At 41.1% G+C, this 17,375-nt stretch overlaps 1 long non-coding RNA gene across 1 annotated transcript; it reads left to right on the forward strand.

Moving 5' to 3' along the window:
• The first annotated feature begins 13,290 nt into the window (after positions 1-13,290).
• LOC138784929 (uncharacterized) lies at positions 13,291-16,901 on the forward strand. Its single transcript, XR_011361978.1, has 3 exons — positions 13,291-13,418; positions 14,379-14,552; positions 16,786-16,901. It is a non-coding gene; the product is annotated as an uncharacterized lncRNA (long non-coding RNA).
• Positions 16,902-17,375: the final 474 nt, after the last annotated feature.

The following is a 17,375-nucleotide window of genomic DNA, read 5'->3' on the forward strand; positions in this document are numbered from 1 at the left end:
CTCCTATCTATCTATCTATCTATCTATCTATCTATCTATCTATCTCCTATCTATCTATCTCCTATCTATCTATCTATCTATCTATCTATCTATCTATCTATCTATCTATCTATCATCTCCTATCTATCTATCTATCTATCTATATCTGAAGTAGATTCAATGGCACTCCCAAATAGATGCAAAAATCAGTGTTTATTCCAGTGTCCAAACACTGATTTTTGCATCTATTTGGGAGTGCCATTGAATCTACTTCAGATATATTAGGAAGTCCGTGGTTGGGACTACAACAGGCACCCGTTCACACTACTGGCAGTGCTGCTGAAATAACATACATATCTATCTATCTATCTATCTATCTCCTATCTATCTATCTATTTATCATCTCCTATCTATCTATCTATCTATCTATCTCCTATCTATCTATCTATTTATCATCTCCTATCTATCTATCTATCTATCTATCTCCTATCTATCTATCTATCTATCTATCTATCTATCTATCTATCTATCTATCTCCTATCTATCTATCTATCTCCTATCTATCTATCTATCTATCTATCTATCTATCTATCTATCTATCTAATATAGGAATCACTGTGGCACTCAAAAGTAGTGAAAAAAATGGTGATTTATTCGCCCAAAACCGCAACGTTTCAAACTCGCAATGAGTCCTTTTTCAAGCAGTGTTAAAGCACATATGGCAAAGCTTGTGTTTAAATACATGGTGGGTCACAATTAGATACATGTGTGTCAAATCATTAATCAGTGTCAAAAGTAAAAATCAAAATACAAGTACACGTGTTATAAGACATAGCAGTGACAGTAGATACATCGTGATGATCGTGCAACGATCCACAGTGTTATGATGGTGTCATAAAGTCCATAAGTACATAAAGTCCATAAAAAAATATAAGTTACAATAAGAATCTTGGGGATCATCACTCACAGCGATCCTGTAGCAGCCACGGACCCCAGGATCTCATATCAGCGGCGTTGTCCTAGACCTTACGCGCATGCGCGGGATGTCCGCCAATCGGAAGACTTGTAGGACGGCCTCCCACGTAGTGATAGCTAAAATTAACCTTGTCGTAGCTGGTATGTAGTATTCTGCGGCTTCCGAGACAACATTCAAACTAGAGAGAATATTCACGTCCGGTGTAATACACCCAATACTGATAGTTGCGGCCTTATCTGGACATTGTTATCCGTACTTCCCACGCCTTGGTGTAAAGGAGACCGGAACGAGTGGTGCGGGCCGCTGCATAGCAACAGCACACGCAACCAATCGGTGTTCAGAGATCCCGGACTCACAAAATGTGTATCTCTGGATCCTTCACACTAAATCCAACGCCTCCAACACCTGGGGTTTCCAGGTTAGTGTCCCAGCCCATCCAGTAGACGTGTAAACTCCAGTAACGTATCTCTTAGCTCGCTGATGTAACAATCGCACATTGAAAAAAAACGCAAGGTCTGAATATCAGTGTAGGACAAAAATTGCCAAAATGAGGGGTCCGAACCAAAAATCATCATGTGGTGATGTTCCCTTCGATTCCAAAAGAAAGATGCTTGAATATCTGAAAATATACAAGAAAAAGTAAATAATCATGCAAACTGAAAGATTCTTTGCATAACTCTATATGCCATACATGCATAGTCCAAAATACAGGGAGATAAGGGAGTCTGCACTTGCCATCAACCACTGGTTCATCCTTATCCACAAATTCTAGGGGTAATCTTAAAATCCACATTCAAACCATGTGGTTTAAGGGAATTTAATTCAAATATCCAGAATAATTCCCTTCTTTTTTGTTTCGCCAACCTATCACCTCCCCTAACCGGGGCTGTGGTGTGTTCAATGAACATGATGCGCAAATCTTGCTCCGCATGATTTTTGTCGCAAAAATGCTTAGGTACCGGTAGATCCATTTTCTTTTTTCTGATCGTGTACCTATGCTGGATTAAGCGTGTTTTCACATCCAAAGAGGTTTCCCCTACATATATTAGGGGGCAAGGGCAAACTATCACATAGATTACCCAATCTGTCTCACACGTTATGTGTTGTTTAATGGGGTATTCTTTCTTTGTAATGGGATGGATAAATCTATCCCCTCTAATGACATATTTACAGTTGATACATCTCCTACATGCATAGCAACCCGATCTTAATGGCCCTAATAGAAGTTGTGTTGGTTGAGGCGAGCTTGGAGTCTTAGCATGTACTAGCCGATCCCTAAGATTAGGGGCTCTCTTGTAGGAGAGGAGGGGTCTAGTCTGGAAGCTGTCAATATCTGAAAACCCCCGTTGTAGTACCCCCCAATGCTTATGAATGATTTTTGAAATGCTGCCACTTAAACCATTAAATTGTGTTACAAATGGAATTCTAATGCTAGTATCTGAATCAGTGTTTTTAAATAATAGGCTTTCTCTCTGCATACCAGAGACCTCTTCCATATATTTATGTGTAACAGATCTAGGATAGCCCCTTTTGTGGAAGTTGTTGGCAAAGTTGGACAATGTGTGTTGAAATTCTGTCTCATCAGTAACAATGCGTCTAATCCGCATAAATTGACTTTTTGGAAGTGATTGTATGGTGTTTTTTGGGTGATTAGAATCAAACTTCAATAATGTATTTTTATCAGTTGGTTTGGTATATAGTTTTGTAAGAAATTTATTGTTCGAGCGGTATACATGGGTGTCAAGAAATTGAGTATTTGTGTCAGAATATGAAATGGTGAACTGTATGTCTGGGTCCATGCTGTTCAAGAAGCTGTGAAAGGAAGTCAGACCCTCTTCGTCTCCCCCCCATGCCAGGAACACATCATCTATGTATCTCCACCAGCCCACAATATGTTGGGCATGGTGGGACACATAGATGTGTGACTCCTCCAGTGACGCTACATACAGGTTAGCGAAAGTAGGTGCGACATTAGAACCCATCGCAGTCCCCTTACGCTGTAGGAAAATTTTGTTATCAAACATAAAAAAATTACATGATAACACAATGTCCAAAAATTGTATCAGAAAAGTCTGGCAGGAGGTGGAGAACTCGGACGCATGTAGGAGATTCCTTATAGCATTGATGCCCTTATCATGTCCAATGGACGTATATAAGCTAGCTATGTCCAACGATGCTATATAGTTCACTTTTGTGGCATCTAGATCTTTCAATTTGAGAAGAAATTGAGTTGTGTCTTGTATATACGACTGCATTTTTGTCACATAGGGCTGTAGGACTCTGTCCAAAAAAATGGACGCCTTATTTAACACAGAACCTACCCCTGACACAATAGGTCTTCCTGGGGGTTTATGGAGTGACTTATGAATTTTGGGTAGGAGATAGAACAGTGGAATAACCGGATGTTCAACCCACACAAACTCCCATGTTTTTTTATCAATGCATCCTTCTGCTAGGGCCACATTAAGAACACTCCTAAGTTTTGACTGTACATCGACTGTAGGATCCCTATGTAGTATCTCATATACATTGGCATCCATTAATTGGCGGTACGCCTCCTCCATATAGTCCTCTGTGTCCATAACCACGACACCACCGCCCTTGTCAGCAGGTTTAATGGTGATGTCGTGGTTACGCACAAGTTCCCCAAAAGCCTGCATCTCGCCCCCTGTCATGTTAGCATTACTGATAAACCCCACTGGTGTAGTCATTTTTAACCTGGATATATCCCCCTTGACCCCCGCAATAAAAGCCTCCACGGGGTGGGAAGTGTTCAATGTGAATTAAAAAGCCAAGTGACTTTTTGTACAATGTGAACTGTCTCCTTGGCTATACAAACTGTTCCACTTATAGATGGGGCGGTATAGACCTCCAGGCCTCAAAATTTTACTCAATTAACACAATTTTTTTAACAATTTTCTTTTGTAAAACTTAATTTGGACACAAATTTGTCAAAAACATCCAAATTTCTCCAGAAGGTGAAAATTCCAAAAAACTAAAAAGTCTCAAGATCTACTATACTGTTCTTCATAGTTCTAACAAAGTCTGGAAGGACCGATAGGGAAGTAGTCTGGATCTACTCCAGTATATGGGTTTTAGAACCACCCATGTGACTATGCGTCCAGGGGTATGTTATAAACTCTCAATATTTTTGTTTAAATTTTGTATATAGTTGTATTTCATAAAAAAATGTAATTTTAAATTTTGAATTTAAAAAACAATACTTCACTTTTTTTTAACATAACCGAAGATAACGGCACTATTGTACATCTGTATATATACTATAGACAAAACGGCTAACGCAGGAGATGCAGTTCTTGGGTGGATTCCCATTCACTGTAATGTCTGTATGTTTTGTATATTAAAAAAATTAAAATGTTTTTTTTTTTCCTCATCAAGTTTGTGCAGAATACTCTGATTTATTTTATAGAATTTAAGAAAATCGTTTCCAATGTCAAAGTTTACGAATAATGCCCTAACATTTTACCCCGCACATGGCTTTAGGAATCTAGTGTATAATGGTATACCTACAGTGCTATAGATTTTATATCAAATTTTGGACCTGCCCCTAACTAGCTTTTCGTTTGGCCGTCCAAGCCCCGGTGCCATTGCTTGCATCTCTAAAGTTTTACTCCAAAAATACCAATATATTGTTTCGCTTTACAAGGAACACCTATCATTCCTAGGGATGAACGAACTGAACATCAAAAAATGAGATTCTACAAAAAGTTTGGTTAGTCAAAGAACCATTTTTTCTTCTTTTTTTTTGACGATTTTTTACAATGTAAAGTGACACTGTCCCCCCTTTCTGTATGAGAACTTCTCTACACAGCTCTAAAGCCTAAATTCTGCAGTTTTCATTCCTAACTGTATAATAGATTTCTTGGTCCAGTGAAAAAAACTTTTTATCGTAGGTGGATTGTGCCACCTGGGCGGGGCTTCACAACCACTGTGCTATTTTGCCCCGCCCATATTGGTGCCGCTGTGCCTCACCCCTCTGTGACATCATTGGCGTCTAGAAATCTTTTATAAAGTAATTTAGGCTTTACAGCTGTGTAGAGAAGTTCTCATACAGAAGGGGGGGGGGAGGGGCACTTTCTCTTTAATACACATAAAAAAAACTGATCACAGCTGCCTCCAGCCAGCTCAGTAAATCACTGAATTAGGTGACAACACCTAGTGAATGACTAAGTGGGTTGTCACTCCCATCTCAATCAGGAAGGGGAGGCGGCTGCGATCACTGGGGGACAGGTAAGTATTGATGAGTGAACTTGCCGATTGCACAAAAACAGCTAAATGACGACAATCTTTTAGATATTTTATTGTGATTCGTCTAATGTTCAGACCCTCTATCTATCTCTATCTATCTCCTATCTATCTATCTATCTATCTATCTATTATCTATCTCTATCTATCTATCTCCTATCTATCTCCTATCTATCTATCTCCTATCTATTATCTATCTATCTCCTATCTATCTATCTATCTATCTATCTATCTATCTATCTATCTATCTATCTCCTATCTATCTATCTATCTATCTATCTATCTATCTATCTATCTCCTATCTATCTATCTATCTCCTATCTATCTCCTATCTATCTCTATCTATCTATCTATCTATCTATCTCCTATCTATCTATCTATCTATCTATCTATCTATCTATCTAGTATCTATTATCTATCTCCTATCTATCTATCTATCTATCTATCTAGTATCTACTATCTATCTCCTATCTATCTATCTATCTATCTATCTATCTATCTATCTATCTATCTATCTATCATCTCCTATCTATCTATCTATCTATCTATCTATCTATCTATCTATCTATCTATCTATCTATCTATTTATCATCTCCTATCTATCTATCTATCTCCTATCTATCTATCTATCTATCTCCTATCTATCTATCTATCTATCTATCTATCTATCTATCTCCTATCTATCTATCTATCTATCTATCTATCTATCTATCTATCTATCTATTTATCATCTCCTATCTATCTATCTATCTATCTATCTATCTATCTATCTCCTATCTATCTATCTATCTATCTATCTATCTATCTATCTATCTCCTATCTATTATCTATCTATCCTCCTATCTATCTATCTATCTATCTATCTATCTATCTATCTATCTATCTCCTATCTATCTCCTATCTATCTATCTATCTATCTATCTATCTATCTATCTATCTCCTATCTATCTATCTCCTATCTATCTATCTATCTATCTATCTATCTATCTATCTATCTATCTATCTATCATCTCCTATCTATCTATCTATCTATCTATCTATCTCCTATCTATCTATCTATTTATCATCTCCTATCTATCTATCTATCTCCTATCTATCTATCTATCTCCTATCTATCTATCTATCTATCTATCTATCTATCTATCTATCTATCTCCTATCTATCTATCTATTTATCATCTCCTATCTATCTATCTATCTCCTATCTATCTATCTATCTATCTATCTATCTCCTATCTATCTATCTATCTATCTATCTATCTATCTATCTATCTATCTCCTATCTATCTATCTATCTATCTATCTATCTATCTATCTATCTATCTAGTATCTATTATCTATCTTCTATCTATCTATCTATCTATCTATCTATCTATCTATCTATCATCTATTATCTATCTTCTATCTATCTATCTATCTATCTATCTATCTATCTATCTATCTATCTATCTATCATCTCCTATCTATCTATCTATCTATCTATCTATCTATCTCCTATCTATCTATCTATCTATCTATCTATCTATCTATCTATCTATCTATCTATCTATCTCTATCTATCTATCTATCTATCTATCTATCTATCTATCTATCTATCTATCTCCTATCCATCTCCTATCTATCTATCTATCTATCTATCTATCTATCTATCTATCTATCTCCTATCTATCTATCTATCTATCTATCTATCTATCTATCTATCTCTGCCTGTGTATATATTGTCCAGGCTGTGTATAGTGAATATGCTGTGTATACTGTCCAGGCAGTGTATAGTGAATATGCTGTGTATACTGTCCAGGCAGTGTATAGTGAATATGCTGTGTATACTGTCCAGGCTGCGTATAGTGAATATGCTGTGTATAATTTTGAGGCTGTGTAGAGTAAATATGCTGGGTACACCATGGTGTCCCAGGGATTGGTACTGTAATATGGGCTCCTGACTGGGCGGTGTCCCGTGGAGTGGTTCTGTAATATGGGGTCCTGAATAAGTGGTGTCCCGGGGAGTGGTTCTTTATTGAGGGGTCCTAACTGGCCGGTGTCCCATGGATTGGTTCTCTATTATGGGCTCCTGACTGGGTGGTAGCCCAGGGAGTGGTTTTGTATATAGGCTCCTGACTGGTGGGGTCATGGGAAGTGGTTGCAGGCCCACCAAGTGGGAGAGCTATTTGTCTGGGAGACCCCGCTAGGCACACGCTAGCAACTTGCAGTAGAAGACTCAGCCTTTGTCCTTAGCTACTGACTCGTATGGTACCTTAATATACTTGAATAATCCTTGAAAGAAAACAGAAGAAGAGAAAACACTGCCCCAGCGTGAATAGGTAAAGTCCCATCCCGCACTGCGGTCACTCCACGCGATGCACTATCTAGACATGGCCAGGATCTCTTTAGTTAGAAATAAAGCAGTAGTCCTGCACAAGGCTCCTGGTGGCAGGCCATTGCCTGGAGGAATACTCTCAGCAAGCTGTGTGTATACACTCTCTCATACACTGACAAGACTAGCAACTAAACAACTAAACCCATTAGTCCCACCCCACTATATATATAATATATAGGGCTAATGGGGGAATCTGATAGGGCAAGAGACTTAGGATACCTAACTGTGATAGGGTAATAGCCCCTAAGGTAGCTAGCTCAGGGATTGGTTAGTAGAAATCATTACACAGTGGCAGGAAATACACATAATCAATTAACCCCGATATATTTTTGGACCATCAGCCGTACTAAAAAAACAGTGACATCTGGTGGCGGGAGTTGCTCACTACTGACTTCAGTCTCAGCGCTTACACATACATATGGTACCGGCCTATACTTGTTAGAAAAGACAGTGGACCCGCTCTGGGGCACTGCACATGTCATACTGGTAACGTCATCCAGGGGCGGCCACGGTGGTCAAGTACAGGAGTGAGGATCAGTAGGGTCATTGGTTCCCTTAACCCTTTAAGGACAGAGCAAATTTCGATTTTTGCATTTTCGGTTTTTCCTCCTTGTGCATAAAAGGTCATAGCACTTGCATTTTTCCACCTAGAGACCCACATGAGCCCTTATTTTTTGCGTCACTAATTGTACTTTGCAATGACAGGCTGAATTTTTGCATAAAGTACACTGCGAAACCAGAAAAAAATTCAAAGTGTGGTGAAATTGGAAAAAAAAACGCATTTTGTTTATTTGGGGGAAATGTGTTTTTACGCAATTCGCCCTGGGGTAAAACTGACTTGTTATACATGTTCCTCAAGTCGTTACGATTAAAACGATATGTAACATGTATAACTTATATTGTATCTGATGGCCTGTAAAAAATTTAAACCTTTGTCAACAAATATACGTCACTTAAAATCGCTCCATTCCCAGGCTTATAGCGCTTTTATCCTTTGGACTATGGGGCTGTGTCAGGTGTCATTTTTTGCGCCATGATGTGTTCTTTCTATCGGTACCTTGATTGCGCATATACGACTTTTTGATCGCTTTTTATTACAATTTTTCTGGATTTGATGCGACCAAAAATGCGCAATTTTGTACTTTGGGATTTTTTTGCGCTGACGCCATTTACCGTGTGAGATCAGGAATGTGATTAATCAATAGTTCGGGCGATTACGCACGCGGCGATAGCAAACATGTTTATTTATTTATTTATTTATTTACTTTTATTTATAACCTGGGAAAAGGGGGGTGATTCAGACTTTTATTAGGGGAGGGGGATTTTTACTAATAATGACATTTTTTTTTTTAACTTTTACACTTATACTAGAAGCCCCTCTGGGGTTAGGGTTATTCCCCCTGGGGTTAGGGTTATTCCCCCTGGGGGACTTCTAGTATAAGTGCTTCGATCTCTCATTGAGATCTCTGCAGCATAGATATGCTGCAGAGATCCATGAGATCGGTACTCGTTTACTTTCGGCTGCTGCAGCCGGAAGTAAACGAATGCCGAGCCGGGGACGGCGCCATCTTGGAGCGGTCCCCGGCCGGCAGCACACACGGAGATCGCTCCTCCGGGATAACATCCCGGAGGAGCGATCTCCCCACTAGACACCAGGGATGAAGCTGCGTCCGGTAATCGGATGCAGCTGTCAACTTTGACAGCTGCATCCGATTACTGTATTAGCGGGCACGGCGATCGGACCGTGCCCGCTAATACCTACGGTCCCGGGCTACACGCGGCACCCGGGACCGGCGCGGTTCAGAGCGGGGCCGCTGCGCGGCCCCGCTCTGAACTCCCTTACCGGCATCAGGGCGTAAATTTACGCCCGATGTCGTTAAGGGGTTAAAGTAGACTGGCTTTGCTAGAATGGCGGCCAGAACATGCCGCCCCCTTTATTGCTGTCTGCCCGGGTGCTGTATGTCACACAGATGCGGCATCTACTTGGTTCGGATCTGTGCATCTTGCTGATTGCTAATCTTGGCAGCCAGAGGCTTTCTAAGAGTTTCAAGGATTACTGTCATTTACAGTAACTTTTGATGTCAAAGGTTACTGATTGCATCAGGTCTCATCCATTGCTATCCCAAAAAACAGCTAGGGGGCCCTATTCAAAGGTTTACTATGGGGCCCAGTCATGTCTAGTTGCATCCCTGATGGACATGTAGGGTCATGCAGGTGTAAACCCTATTATACTGAGCTTATCCTGCTCTCTGTTCTCTCCTCCAGGTTCTGTGATTTCCACATGACAAATCTGCATGTCACACAGATATCATAAGGCAATGTGTTATTGATGGATTTTATCATCCTATCATCCTATCAATCATAGAAGGAAGGAGTATCACTCAGTAGTATATTCCCGGTGGAAATGAGTATATCAATTATAGACAGTAATCCACTGGTACACTTTATGAGAATAGAAGACAAGATAGTCTGGAGTATTCAAATGCAAGTGCTTTTGTGCATCATTTATTGTGAAATCGTGGTACAACACAGAATCCGACGTTTCGGTGAAGGCACCTTTATCTAGGAGTCTGTATATAGGGAATAAACAGGATCTGTAGGTATGGATATGTTGGCAAGGCTGCGCCTGCCTGGAGGAGCGGATCCGGGTATGATGATGGCTAAACACACTGAGTGTGGGGAATAAGGCACCGGATGGCAGAAACCAGGTGGCAGTCCAAGGAGCGTGGCTGGAGGTCTGGCGAAGCTGCGTTGCCGATGGATCACGTGACCCAGCTCCTCATGAAGGGGCCATACAACATCATCAGCGCTTAAACAGTTATTCTCATCTGCATAAACACACCTAAGAGATCGCAGGGAGCTCCCTTTATTCATTCTGTATGAAGCTACCAGAGATTGCAGTTTTCGGCCACCTCCAGCAGTTCTGTAGAGAATAAATGGAGCAGTAGCAAGCACGAGCAGCCTGCAGCTTCATTTAGCAGGGGGATTGTGGAGGGCCCCATTGGTCAGTATATTAGTTATGCCCTACTGTGGGTAGAAAATAACAGTTCCAGATAGGAATACCCTTTTAAGGATACATAGGAATTCATAGGGAACATAGTCTCCTGTCTGTATGGCCTCTTCCTCTGCACTGCAGCCTCTAGTGATCATGTGAGCATCACCAGAGGCTGCAGTACAGGTGAAGAAACAGCCAGGAGTGGGGAGTGGTAAGTGGCAAGTTCTTACTGAGGAGCAGAACACCTTTCATTTTGACAGGTTTTCTGCTCCTCTACAATAAGAGCAATATATATATATATATATATATATATATATATATATATATCCCTGCTTACCCTGATTCTAATGGAGCCCCATCACAGAGAAGAGAGCAGAACGTAACAATGTGGATAGTGGGCCCATCTCCAGTGCTTCAGGCTGGGCCATTGACCGGGAATAGACTGACGATGTACACGGGAACGGAGCCCCGGTAAAAAAAAGGGCAGTGGCACCAGCCTCCCTGCGCCAGTCTATGGATGTAAAAATCTAAAAGTAAAGTACCTGATGGTACATTTGCCTTAAAGGAGAAGTCCAGCGAAAGTTTTTATTGAAGCATTGTATTGCCGCCAAAAGTTATACAAAGCACCAATATACACTTAGTACGGGATATGCTTATAAAGTGCTTTTTTCCCTGTACTTACTACTGCATCAAGGCTTCACTTCCTAAATAACATGGTGATGTCACTTCCTGGATAACATGGTGATGTCACTTCCTGGATAACATGGTGATGTCACTTTCTGGATAACATGGTGATGTCACTTTCTGGATAACATGGTGATGTCACTTTCTGGATAACATGGTGATGTCACTTCCTGGATAACATGGTGATGTCACTTCCTGGATAACATGGTGATGTCACTTCCTGGATAACATGGGGATGTCACTTCCTGGATTACACGGTGATGTCACTTCCTGGATAACACGGTCATGTCACTTCCTGAATAACAGGGTGATGTCACTTCCTGGACAACATGGTGATGTGACTTCCTGGATAACATGTTGATGTCACTTCCTGGATGTCCTCAATGTCCCTCCAGTGCCCTTTGTCCCTCAGTGTCCCCCTTCCATCATCCTCTCCAGCAGCCACAGCCCGCACTGCTCTGGGAGTCGGATCATGACATCACCATGTTATCCGGGAAGTGACATCACCATGTTATACAGGAAGTTACATCACCATGTTATCCAGGAAGTGACATCACCATGTTATTCAGGGAGTGACATCACCATGTTATCCAGGAAGTGATATCACCATGTTATCCAGGAAGTGACATCACCATGTTATCCAGGGAGTGACATCACCATGTTGTCCAGGAAGTGACATCAATACGTTATCCAGGAAGTGACATCACCATGTTATCCAGGAAGTGACATCACCATGTTATCCAGGAAGTGACATCACCATGTTATCCAGGAAGTGACATCACCATGTTATCCAGGAAGTGACATCACCATGTTATTCAGCGAGTGACATCACCATGTTATCCAGGGAGTGACATCACCATGTTATCCAGGAAGTGACATCACCATGTTATCCAGGAAGTGAAGCCTTGATGTAGTAGTAAGTGCAGGGAAAAAAGCCCTTTATAAGCAATTCCCATAATAAGTGTATATTGGGGATTTGTATAACTTTTGGCGGGCAATACAATACTTTAATAAAAAAATTTGCCGGAGTTCTCCTTTAAGAGGCAATGCCTTGGGCGGCTGAAGGATTCAGTAATCAGTGATCTGTTAGATCTATCCCCCATATAGGCATCCCACTTAAGGGGAATCTGTCAGCTCCAATTTATTTTCCAAACTGCTGACACTATTAGACAGCTGTTAGAGCAAGGAGACACCTGGTATCTTTCTGCGGTGGCCCGGGCACTGGGGATTTCGTTTACTGTCGGGTCAGCTGGTACGGTGGTGTGGTTTGGCGCCCCGCTTGCAGGTAAGTTTAACCAACGTGTAGGTATGTATAGAGGTGGGTGTGTGCAAGACAGGCCAGAGTCACACACTTGAAAAGTAGAACAGTTTACTTGCAGAAGGTGACCATCAAGCAGGGAGGGAGGAGAGAGGAGACACGCCATCTTGCAGCAGAAGCTTGGGAACGCCGTTTGGACTCTTTGCCAAAACATGCCCCCTTTCTCCCTCTGGGAATATTGTTTATTAGGGAGAAATGGGAGAGTTATGGTCACCTCAAAACAACCCAAGTGTATAAACGTTATCACAAGACCTAAGCAGAACTGTAATATAACTTTAGTGAGTAAGGCTCTGTCCACACTGTGTCAGAAACTCAGTTCCGGAACTCCTTCTTCTACTCGTCCGTTCAGCAATAACAAATAGGAATCATCTGGGGGCAATTTGGGGCGCCAGCACTCTAGGTTCCTAGGGCAGCATTAACCCCTGATATAAGAGTGTGGACAGAACAAGATGTCTGACTATGACATAAATCAGCTATACTATAGTAGTTCTCCTCTCCTTGGAAGTATATTGGAGAATCTGTAGTAGATACACAGCAAAATATTACCGTGGGAAAGACTATAAGAGTATAAACAGCAGTGTGACTGGTGCCCCAGAGCAGAACTCTCATCAGACAGGTGTCACGGGGCTGCGGTGTGACCATCAGCAGCCACAGTTACCGGAGCTCCATTTACTTCAATGCTATAAAAATCTTAACGTTCAATCCAGTTTACAGAAGACTCCTCATCCTTCAGCTCCTCTGGGTCTCCTTGTCACCAGCCATGAAGACTTCTGCTGTCCTACTTGTCCTCGCCGCCTGCTTCTTGATGCTCTCACAAGCTGATCAAGGTTTGAACTTTACTCATCTCATATAACAGAGGGTCACAAACAGTGGTGTAGCTACCATAGAGGCAGGGTAGGCAGTTGCTATGGGGCCCGGGCAGGAGGCGGGCCCGGGGGAGAAGATAAGAGCGTGTGTCCTTCTGCTTCACCCCTTATGTACTGCAGTGTGTAAGTGACCCAATGTTTACTTACATGCTGCAACACAAAAAAGGGTTAACAAGCAGAAGACAGAGACCTCTGCTTCACTGCACTGATAACCTCTGACCTCAGTTCTAAAGCTGGAAATCAAGTAGAAAATGTGCAGAGCTTATATATGGCACTGGACCATAAGACCCTGTGCAGCATAATTTTGGTTTCGTCACACTCGGACTTTAAATTATAATTTCCCATAATGCATTAAAGGGGTAGCTTACCAAAAAATGTCTTCTTTCAAGTCAACTGGTGACAGAAAGTGCTAGACATGCAAAAAGAAAGTGGTGTATTCTTTCCAGTCTGACACAGTGCTCTCTACTGCCACCTCTGTCCATGTCAGGAACTGTCCAGAGCAGGAAAGGCTTTCTATGGGGATTTGCTGCTGTTCTGGACAGTTCCTGACATGGACAGAGGTGGCAGCAGAGAGCACTGTGTCAGACTGGAGAGAATACACCCCTTCCTGTAGGACATACAGCAGCTGATAAGTACAAAAAGACTTGATATTTTTTTTTATACTAGTAACTTACAAATCTCTGGCACCAGTTGATTCAAGAGAAAAATTTTCTCTATGTATTTGTTGGTTACATTACATTGTATTATGCCGGGATATGTTGTTTATGTTACTGACATCTTTTCTGAGGTGACCAGAGGGGGCGCTCTATTCCCCACATGGCACTGATTGACCTCCATGCTATAGTGTTAGGAGAGTTATTCTTCTCTATATTATAACCCGTTCAACTCTGTAACTGTATATCAATCTGATGTTTCTTTCAGATGAGAGATGTCTATTGCCCCCGCGTGTAGGAAAAGGAAGAGCAGCTTTTACAGATTTTTACTACGATTCTGCCTCAAACTCCTGTAAGACATTCACATTCGGTCACAACCGACTAGAAGGCAACAGATTTATTACCGTGGAAGAATGTGAGGCGGCCTGCAAGACGGAATAAGGTGAGTGTCTGCAATATTTTACTAGATAGATGTGTATGTACTGTAGATAGAGAGAAGAGAGAGAAAGGAGAGAGAGAGAGGAGAGAAGAGAGAGAAAGGAGAGAGAGAGAGAGAGAGAGAAAGGAGAGAAGTGAGAGATATGAGATAGATAGATAGATAGATAGATAGATAGATAGATAGATAGATAGATAGATAGATAGATAGATAGGAGATAGATAGGAGATAGGAGATAGGAGATAGATAGATAGATAGATAGATAGATAGATAGATAGATAGATAGATAGATAGATAGATAGGAGATAGATAGGAGATAGATAGATAGATAGATAGATAGATAGATAGATAGATAGGAGATAGATAGATAGATAGATAGATAGATAGATAGGAGATAGATAGGAGATAGATAGATAGTAGATAGATAGATAGGAGATAGATAGATAGGAGATAGATAGGAGATAGATAGATAGATAGATAGATAGATAGATAGATAGATAGGAGATAGATAGATAGATAGATAGATAGATAGATAGATAGATAGATAGATAGGAGATAGATAGATAGATAGATAGATAGATAGATAGATAGATAGATAGATAGGAGAGATAGATAGATAGATAGGAGATAGATAGATAGATAGATAGATAGATAGGAGATAGATAGATAGATAGATAGATAGATAGATAGATAGATAGATAGGAGATAGATAGATAGATAGATAGATAGATAGGAGATAGATAGATAGATAGATAGATAGATAGATAGATAGATAGGAGATAGATAGATAGATAGATAGATAGATAGATAGATAGATAGATAGGAGATAGATAGATAGATAGATAGATAGATAGATAGGAGACTGACAGATAGATCGCATTAGATATTCTCTACATGTCGCACTACTCCCATTTGCAGATGTGCACATCCTTGTCCTTTATTGAAACTCTTATTGTGGTTTGCCTGGTAACTCCACAGACACTTTTGTCATTAACCCCTTCCCTCCCGGACTCGTTTTTTCGCACTTCCGTTTTTTCTCCTAATGTTAAAAAGGCCATAGCCCTTGCATTTTTTTCACCTACAGAACCACATGAGCCCTTATTTTTTGTGACAACAATTGTACTTTGCAATGACAGATGTAATTTTTCCATAAAATATGCTATGAAAAAAAATATATATTCTCTATGTTCCTGAAGTTTTTTTTTTATCTGATGCTTTTAAAAAAATTTAAACCTTCAAAAAAAAAAAAAAACTAACTTTGTTTAAAATTGCTCTCCCTCCTACCATCCTTATAACGCTTTTATCCTTTGGTCATTTTTTGCACCATGATCTGTACTTTCTATCGGCAGCTTGCTTGCATGTTTACGACTTTTGATCACATTTTCTTATAATTTATTATAGATTTGATGTGACAAAAAATCTGCAATTTTGCTCTTCAACAGGCTTTTGAACTGATGGCATTTACCGTGCGATAATAGGAATGTGATAATTTAATCTCTGAGCCTTTTACACACGTGGCGATACCAAATATGTTTATTTATTTATTTTTATAAAATGGGAAAAGGGGGTGATTTAAACTTTTATTGGGGGGGGGGGTCTTTTATTAAAGAGAAAACTTTTTTTCACACTTAATACAGTACTGATTGATTAGATCAGTGCTGGATTGCTTTGGGCTGCTGAAGCCTACTGCAGTCCATTACTGAGCCAGGATAAGCGTCACTGCTACATTGAGGCCTGGTGGGGTAAGATGAATGGATCGCCCCTCCGTGACACATTGCGTGTGTGGTTTAGGCAGCCTTCTAAGCTACCTGAGCTCCCCCCCCCCCCCCATATCCCTTTCTTCTTATTGGAGGATTTTCCTTGTTGCTCATAGCAACCAATCACAGCTCAGATTTAATTTCTTATATCACTCTGGTAAAGTGAGAGCTGAGCTGTGATTGGTCGCTATTGGCAACAGAGGGAATCTTGTGTGTATAGTCAACATGGAGGCCACTATAGAGATGGCGATACTGTATAAGGTTGTGCGTGTGTGACCCTTATTACACACCAGGGTAGGAATATAGGGAACATTGTGTCACATGACTCGGTGGCGGGTAGAGATCTACAGATGGAGGAGCGGCCAAACCCAATCACCGCCCCAAGTGAGGGAAAGCCGAGCTCCTCCTCTGGATGTATATAGCATATGTATCTATTATAAGTTATATCATGTCATTAACCCCTTGTGTGTTCTCTCCTCCAGGTGCTGAGACTTCCGAACGATAAACCTGCAGGTCACACAGACAGCACATGGGGAATTCCTATTGATAAGCTGTATGTGATATAATATGGCAGATATATAATAAATAATCGCATGTGTCTTGTGTCTGTAGTCATTGATCCAGCAGAGCTGACTAGTCGTCGTACAGGGGTATCCCCAATCCCTTTTAAATTAACTGTAGGGACATAGGGGGACATTGAGTCAGTTAGAGCAGGGAGAGAAATATAGAGAGGGACGGAGAGGAGAGCAGGGTGGATTGTGGGTGGTTTTCTGTGGGAGCAGTGAAGCCATTGTCAGGGGCGGGCTGGGCCGGGGGTCAGGGGGGCATTTGCCTCCCAGGCTGGTCTGCCCCCAGTACATTATAGGGCCGCACCGTGGCCTCTGACAGCTTGTTTACAGACTCAGGGTCCTGCTGTGGCCGCTTACCGCACCAGCCCTCGCCCGTTTTCATCACCTGAAGTGGGCTGCTGGTGGCCGATGAAGGCAGTGTTCTTCCTCCGGCCACTAGAGGTCGCTCTCCTCCCCAGCTGTCACTCCTGCCTCTTAGCTAGAGAGCCTGAATACAGAAAAGA

This window comes from Dendropsophus ebraccatus, chromosome 2 (genome assembly GCF_027789765.1).
Source record: "Dendropsophus ebraccatus isolate aDenEbr1 chromosome 2, aDenEbr1.pat, whole genome shotgun sequence".
Lineage (NCBI taxonomy): Eukaryota > Metazoa > Chordata > Amphibia > Anura > Hylidae > Dendropsophus > Dendropsophus ebraccatus.